Source organism: Gavialis gangeticus, unplaced genomic scaffold, assembly GCF_001723915.1.
Source record: "Gavialis gangeticus isolate Ggan-Ray unplaced genomic scaffold, GavGan_comp1, whole genome shotgun sequence".
NCBI classification, from domain to species: Eukaryota; Metazoa; Chordata; order Crocodylia; family Gavialidae; genus Gavialis; species Gavialis gangeticus.
The window spans coordinates 91,206,517-91,215,448 of NW_017729024.1; positions in this window are offsets into that span (position 1 = coordinate 91,206,517).

The following is an 8,932-nucleotide window of genomic DNA, read 5'->3' on the forward strand; positions in this document are numbered from 1 at the left end:
CTTTGACCTTACCACCATAGGTGACCCTACCAGGACTACAAGACTTCTGATGATGTTGCTCTTAGGGTCACTGGTACACACAAGCCTTTCCACCCCATCAAGATGGCAGTCCGTGGAGAGAAATGTGTTGTCTAGCTGGGTTTTAAAAAAACCTCCAAGGATGGAGAATCCACAACCTCTCTCTTGGTAACCTGTTCCAGTGTTTTACTATGCTCCTAGTGAGAACGTTTTTCCTAATATCTAACCTAAACTTTCCTTGCTGCAACTTGAGACCATTGCTTCATTGACCATCACAGCCTGGAAGGTGGTCTGTCAGCCTAAACTCAAACCATAAGTCAATGCAAACACCTTGCTTTGCATGCAGATAAGGAGGTCAGTGCAATCCTTGACAAGCAATGGATACTACTCCTCTTACTACTTCCATCAAGCAGTCTGGCCACATTCTGAACAGCCCGTGACTTCTGTGTGGCCTTCACAGATAGTCTCATTTTCAGAACTTCTAGTTGGATGGGTAATACACATAAAATGGTATGTTCTGTGGTTGTACTATAGTGCTTCCACTGGTGGTTGTAACCAAAACTGGGACATTCAAATCAAGCTGGGTGAATCTTCAAATCAATCTCTATTTTGCCTGAATTGGTTCAGTTCTGTCCCTAATTAACAATCCCTTTATTTTATTTAACCAGCTCCTCCTGTTGAGTTTCCTAAACTTATTAAATGAAGCTTTTGGGAAAGAGCATGACCTAATGGAATACATAACGGGGAGTCTGAAAATGCTGGGTTCAAATTCTGGCTCTGGTGCAAACTTGTCGTGTGGCTTTCAACAGGTTAATTAATCTCTGTGTCTCCATGTGCTCATCTGTTAAACCTGGCTACCAAGTAGTTGCCCATCTCCCAAGAGGATTAAGGAATGTAACTTTCTTTTTAAACATATATAATATAAAAAAACATGAAACTAAAAATGAGGCAACAGGAATTGCAAAATAAGCTTATTTTCTGAAATGCTGGCTGTTACTAATGCTCGTTCCTTTACAGACCAAGCATTCTTACATGGTTTCATTGCATCTGGTAGTATAGCCCCCACTGATTGTGTGAGGGCAAGCTTCAGGCAGTTTCATGTTATCTGCTGTCAGATCCCGGCAGACAGATTTATGAGGCAGCATATTTATATTTATTAACCCCAAGAAAAAGAACGGCTTCCTTTGATTCCTGTGTTTTGGGGCTTCTTGGGTTTGTGGTGACTCAACATGGCTAAGGCAAAATTATACAGATGGCTCTAGGGACAGCTTCTAGTTAGAGAGGGTTGAACCCAGAAGGCCTACATGGCCAGCTGCCCCAAATATTCTTACAAAGCCATTATGAAATTCAAATTCAGTCTAAAATATTTCTGTCTACTCAGCAGCAGCCCTCTGGAAGGCCCTGCTCTTATAGTCTTTGTGTGTGTGGAAGTCCTTTAACTTACACATGAATGCCACACAGAATGTGTATGTAGATGTGGCCCTAAGTTTTGCATAAACCTGGCTTCATTTTATGCTCATGTTTAAATCCACATGTCATTGTTTTATGTGGTTTTGGGCTTCATTTCATAAAGCTTCCTGCAATTTTAGAATTTAATGTAAAATAAGACGTTAAATATGGAGAAACATAAATATGAAAGACAAGCTAGTTTTATATGTATGAGTAGATATATTCATAGGTTAAATAAACATTTTAAAAAGTGAACATTGATATATTCTTTGTTTAGGAATAACATCCTCCAGCATGTGCAGATACACAAATACATAAACATTTCCTTTGGTATTGAAAACATGAGGCTGACCACAACTCATTTATATCTCCTTGACCATGTTTTACAAGGTATTTAAATCCTTACCTATAATACATTATTATAAAATATCTCCATCCCTGTCTGCAATATAGACTGCTGTTAAAAAAAACACATACACACACACAAATGCCTATTGGAATGGTTTCTGTTACTGAGAAATGAGGCCCTGACTGACAGCTGATTGAGTGATTATCATCTTGAACTAACAGGAGTGAATCTCATTGAGAAAATAGGACATAACCATATGAGCTTTGTGTGTGTCTTTGCTCAGTCTGAATTTCTTTTGCTTCCTGTCAAGCATATTTTCTCTAGCTGGTGCTGACCTACTGTTTTGAAAGCCTTCAGTGGTTTGGATGGAGTACCAGGGGGAGCCCGGTATCATGATCACTTCAGGTAACATTTCAGTTGTGCCATATATAATTGAATGCTTCTGAACGTCCTGTCTGCATGCATCGGGAAACACTGAAGACTGAGGCCTTGAATTCGTATATAAGTATGTGCTTAAGTCCATCCCTATTTAGGGAAGTACTTAAAAATGTGTTTTTTTTATATGTATGCATCAGCAGCATAACAACACAGCCAAGCACCTTGGGCAGTTGCCACGCAAGGTGGCAGGGCAGCAGGGACTCCTGGCTGCTGTCAGCATGATGGTGCAGCTGTGGTGGCAGCTGTTTTTTTCCATCCCTCCCTTCTCTTCCACCCCCAATGTGTACCTGGGGCAGCTGTCTTGGTCACCCCACCCTAGTTATTCCACTAATAGGCATAGATTACATTGACTAGCAATGTGACTAAAACACAAAAGTTAAATGTTTGCGTAATTGCTCTCTTGACTCGGAATGTTTCCCTGACTTGGGATCTCAGTTTACTGGTCACCGCTTCACAGAAATGGATGATAATCCATCCCTATGCAAGGTCAGAGATCCCTGGAGACCTCTTTTCTAGGGCTGTGCGAAGCTTCAGGTGGTAATTGGATTTGGAGGAGATTTGGCCCGATTTGGAGGCCGCATCTCTGAATCTGAATTGAATCAGGAGACCAGTTTAAAGGTCTGAATTGATTCAAAGCTCTCCAAATCTTCAGAAAAGATTCGGAGAACTCTGATGATTTGGGCAGTCCCTGGTGGCTGCAGCAGGGAGCAGCAGCTGACTCCGAGCTGGTAAGAACTAGGGACGGGGAAGGGGGTCCTGAGGGAGGGGACCATGGGGGGACCCCTGCTAGCCTTCCCAACCCTCCCTGCTCTCCCAGCCCCTGCCCCCCTGCCCCACCCTGGGACTTAAAGCTCTGGCCCTTTAAAAAAAAAATACCAAGAAAAGCCCTGGGACTCATCGCTCCTGTGGTGGCCCCAGGGCTTCGGGGGCTCATGCAGAGCTCCCCATGTGCTGCAGGGCAGTAGGGGGCAGTGAGGATCTCCCCCTACCGGCAGGAGTGGTGAGTCTTGGGGGGGAGGGTTCATTTTTTATCTTAAAGGGCCGGAGCTGGCTGAGGTGGGCTGGAGGAGTGAGCGGGAGGTCAGGGGCTCATGCAGAGCCCCCCATGCAGTGGGGTACAATGGGGGGCAGCAGGGCTCTCCTCCCACCCGGCAGCACCCAGTGAGTACTGGCACTTCTTTTTTTAACAAGTGCCGGGAGCTGGGGCAGCCATTGCCGGGCTGGGAGAGGGGTGGGGGATGGGCCTGGCCTGGCTGATTTGGAGGTGGGGAGATTCAGCAGCAGCCAAATCTCTGAATCAGATTTGGCCAAATTGAATTAGGATGGTGATTTGAATCACTGAATCAAATCACTGTCTCCTGAATCGGCCGACTCTAAATCCAAAGTGAATACTAGCCACTTTGCACAGGCTTACTCTTTTCTAGACTCAAGCAAATTCATAAGCAGTTAACCAACATTGTTATTTTATTTTATAACTTACTGTTTTCTTGTTTCTTACAGCTGAACTGTTTCTTATTAAGAAAGAAAATAACGTTCTCAGATTTAATATTACGGATTTTTAGATCAACCAATGTGTTACTAAATATGCACTTTCTTTTAGTTAGATATGGCCTGTTAGACTTGTCATGTGTGTAGTGTAAATAAGTCAGTTTTAACAATTTTTCAAACTTTCTGTCCATGTTAAGCCAATTTCTGCTTTTGTTTTATTCAAGGAGTAAAGAGGGAGGGAAAAAGGGTTATGACTCTACTCTCAAGATGTATTTGTCAGAATCACATTTTTGTAATTCCCACCTACCTGTGCCACCAAGCTTTTGTAATAAACTCTCTTCTTTGGTGGATCAGCCAAGTAAAATCAATAGGTTCTCTCACGCACTTTTCAAGGAAAACTACCCAGGAACCTGTATGAATGTTCACAAAGTAAGAAGCAAGAATTTCTTAGGGTGATATCTTTTACTGAACCAACTGCATAGTTGAGAAGAGTTAGACAAGTTTTCAGATGCAAAACATTCTTCATCAGGCCTGAGCAGTAGTGCACTAGGCTAAGTACAGACAGTCAAAAAGCCTGAGGCTGAATTAATTCAGTCTTTGCAGGTTAGTCTAAGATGCGCAGATTGAACTGACAAGCAAGTGAACAGACATTTACTTGTGGTTCAGGAAATCCAGCCACATGCCTGCAGTGGCCCAGATCAGAAGCTGGGGTGTGTTAGAATGTGCCTCCCTGCTCTGCTGGAGCAGACAGCTTGGGCCAAGGCTAGCCCGCCTACCCTGTGAAGGGGGAGGAGGAGCTGCAAAGAATTCTGGGATGCTGGGGAACTGTGAGTTAACTTGAATTTAGAGAGGATTGAGGACAGAAGTTCAATACACTGGCTTAATCTAAATCAGTTAAGTCTGATACTGAATCCATCCACGATTAATTTAAACCAGTTTCAGCCATTTTGAAAGGGGGTTATGTTTACTGAGCTTCTATTGTGTTACAGATATGAACCAGTTTCCAGTCACTCATACCAGTTTATGTGTAATTTCTGTCCTTAGCCCTAGTCACTAGTCACTAGGTTTTATGGGCTTTACCACTCAGACCTGGTGGAGAATCTCTTTCATTTGAAAGCTTGTGTAACTTTATCCCAGCTATGCACTTGGTCCAATAAAAGATACCATCTTTAGAAATCCTTGCCTCACATAATTCCTGGACCATCACAACTACAACATCTATCTCGTGCTATCACAAAGTGAGGGCCCCTCTACATATGCAGGTAAAAGTGTGATAGGATTTGATGAATGATCTACATAATCATACTTCCTACCATGCCATGCGCACATGGCAGGAAGTGTGATTGTTGGATTGAGAATTAGAACCCATCATGCCTTATTGACAGTGAAGGGGGAGCCCGGTATCATGATTCTGAGCTCCCCCTGCACTGGCAAGTAGGCACTCTCATGGCTGGAGGCCCCCTGAGTTTATGGGGCTCCCAGCCAAGGGGGTGCACCAGGTGTTCCCATGGCTGGAAGACCACAACTGATGTGAACTCTGAGCCACTTGGATGCTCCAGGCCACTCCATGGCACTCCTAGCATCCCAGCCATGGGGGTGAGTGGAACACCCCCAGGACTGAGACACCCCCATGGCTGGGAGCATGTGGCATCCAGTTCTGGGTGCCACACTTCAAGAGGGATGTGGACATCATGGAGAGGGTCCAGAGGAGGGCCACTTGCATGATATGGGGACAGCAGGGCAGGCCTTATGAGGAGAGGCTACGGAACCTGAACCTGTTCAGCTTCCACAAGAGAAGGCTGAGGGGGGATCTTGTGGCCTGTTATAAACTAGTCAGGGGGGATCAGCAGGCATTGGGGGAGTCACTGTTCCCCCGAGCACCACCAGGAGTGACCAGGAATAATGGTCACAAGCCGGCAGAGGGTAGATTTAGGTTGGATATCAGGAGGCGCTACTTCACGGTCAGGGCGGCTAGGGTCTGGAACCAACTTCCAAGAGAAGTGGTGCAGGCTCCTACCCTGGGAGTTTTTAAGAGGAGGTTAGATGAACACCTTGCTGGGGTTGTTTGACCCCAGTACTCTTTCCTGCCATGGCAGGGGGTCAGACTAGATGATCTGCTCAGGTCCCTTCCGACCCTGGAAACTATGATACTATGAAACTATAATGGGAGCATGTATAAGGTAATGGGGCATGTATTCTTGCAGTTGGGAGCCATCATCAGCTGGGAGCTCCCAAGCTCTGGGGTGCACATGGGCCTCCCATCTGGGAGCTTCGATCAGCTTGCAGGGCTCCCACCACAGAAGCCTCTGGCCACATGTTCAATTAATAGCATGATAGGAAGCAGCTACAACATTCTTATACATATTTTGTGAAATAACATTGTAGCTTATTCCTCTTTTTATCATGCCATTAACTGATTGAATGTATGGCTGGGTGATTGCTTACGATGTAGTTAACTGGTTAATCATACGTTAAGTGTAACATGTAGATGGGGTCGAAGAAATACTTTTCACCATAAAAAAGTGTGGTTTCTTAAAAATATTCTCATTAGCATTATAGAGAAATAATGTTTTTATGATGGCAGCTCTGGCTGCAGACTTGGGATAGCCAGGTTCTATTTTCCAGGCTCCGCTGCAGACTTTCAATGTTATCTCCCCTGAGAGGGGGCAGCACCAGGGCACCCTTGGGGAAAACTAGGAGTAATGGTCACAAACTCCTGGAAGACCATTTCAGGCTCAACATTAGGAAAAACTACTTCTCAATTAGGGTATCCAGACTGTAGAATAAGCTCCCTTCAGGGGTGGTGCAATCACCTACCCTGGAAATTTTCAAGAGGAGACTGGACGGGCGCCTGACCCCAGTTGTCTTTCATGCTTGGTGCAGGGGGCTGGACCCAATGATCTTCTGAAGTCCCTTCCAGCTTTTCAATCTATAAGTCTTCAGCAAGTCCCTTTGATACTTCACTTCTCCATCTCTATATTAATGAGTTATCTGATAACAATAGCTCTGTATCTCAAAGAACAATTTTGAATATGTATTTATTTAATGACTGTTAGACCTTTAGATTCTAGTGAATGCAGTCAAGCCTTGCATATCATTTCTGTGCATCTAAGTAGATGGTAGCCATCTGGCTGGAAAATGATGTTGTTATTGACACAGGTAGTGCATCTGAGAACTTTACAGAAGAGAGTGTTAGATAATTTAATATTATGTTGAATATTTAAAAATTCAGTAATATCTTCTTTATGATTGGTTTTGCCATTAGGCTCTGCTAACTTATGCTTGTATTACATGAATTTGGCCAACATCCAGTTTTGAGGTTTTTCAGATTTTGCTGATGAAGACATTCAAAACTGAAAATCCACACCTAAGGAGTATAAGCAGGTTTACAGCAGCACAGCACTCAGTCATCCCAGGTATGCTTGCGCTGCATTTATTTATTGTAATTGAATCAGTGGTTCAAAACCCTTGATCTTTGTATTCCATTTAAAACTAACTTGGGGCTAATACTGACAAGCAGGACACCTCCTGCAAAAGTGCATACCAAAAGAAGAAGGGGGGGAAAAAAGGGAAAGGAACAAAAGGCTTTTAACTTGTGCTGTCTATGATAATGATAGACTTCCTTCACAGAGCACTGGGGCTTTTGAAAATCACAAAAGTGCAGAGAGGTCATCCATAGATATTTGAATTATTAACACATGTTTAACCATTAAAGAAAGATGTATTGATAGAATACCAATGTGATTAATTATTTACTTACACAAAGTAAACCATGGAAGATAAATTAAGTATTCACCACTTCTTAGTAAGGATAAGCCTTGAAGGAATGCATCATAAAAAATTGTTACTACTAGGCTTGTTAATAGCAGATGATCTTAAAGTCCCATGGAAAATATGTACGTGTTGGTCATATTTATTTTGGAGACAATATGAGCCTTCACCAGTTGATCTGCAGTTAGATGGAGCTGAGAAAGTGCAAAGAGTCAGCTTGGTGTTTGAAGGGAAATGTGACAGCTGTTTAACTTGCAGGGACCTATTGAAACAAATAGATTTTCAAAGGGAATTTGTACAGCCATTTTTTAAAAAAATAAATCTACTCAGACATTTTACACATGTCTTCCCTGCCTCCATATTCCCTACTAATATGGATTCTGTGGGAAGGGAAAAATGTCCCTTCATTGATATTTTCTGTCAAGAAAAAAATAGTCTGCCATTGAGACCTGTCACTCTTTGTTGTTTGTCAGTTAATATAAAGGGGATCATGGTGCACTGAGCATCCACATTTAAATAAACCTGTGCCTGAAATTCCCTCAAATCTTTGACATAATGTATTAAATTACTCCACGTTTTCCTGAATACCCAAATAATCACCCATATAATCCAAGAGGATTTTAAAAGTCCCCTTTACTTGTATAAATACCCTAACATTCTCAATTCTGTATATATGCATACTGCTTATGGAATCGCATAGCGGTAGTAGGAATAGTGTTGGAAAAATCTCAGTGTATTTTTTGTGGGTAATCATTACAGCTTGGAGTAATGTGTGTGTGTGTGTGTGTGTGTGTGTGTGTGTGTTAGAACACATGATGGTGGCAATCTTACTAATTTTCTCACTAATCTAGTCTAATCCCCTGAAGTCATTCTCAACCTTTTTACACTCAAGGCACCTCTCAGAAAATGCCATTTTTTCACTTTCATTTGTTTTTTGACTACAGAAATGTAAGAGAGCAATTTTTCTCTTGCAAAGAGCTCAGAAAGACCACAACAAGGCAGAATGTTTTTTACACTCTGGATTCCCATTTGAAATGTTTATCTTGCAAATCATGTGTAGGTGTTTGCTAGGGCTGTGTGAAATGGGCCCTATTCAATTTGGATTCGGATTTGGCCTTAATTGAGGACAGTTATTCGATCCGTTGATTCGACGTGAAGATTTGATGCTGATTCAGCAGATCAGTGATGTGGACACAGGCACAGCTTTAAAAGTGTTTTTCTACATACCTTGAAGTAGCAGCGCGGCTCATGATCACTGCAGTGCTGGGGCACACAGAGCATCCCACAGCAGCACAGGGGGCCCTCCACATGCTCAGCAGCGAACTCAGAAGTGGACCGAAAGTGCTTCCGGTCCACTTCTGGGCCCCCCTGGCTCAGTGATTGGCCCAGGTGCCCCCCCCCCCACCCAAGAGGCACCAG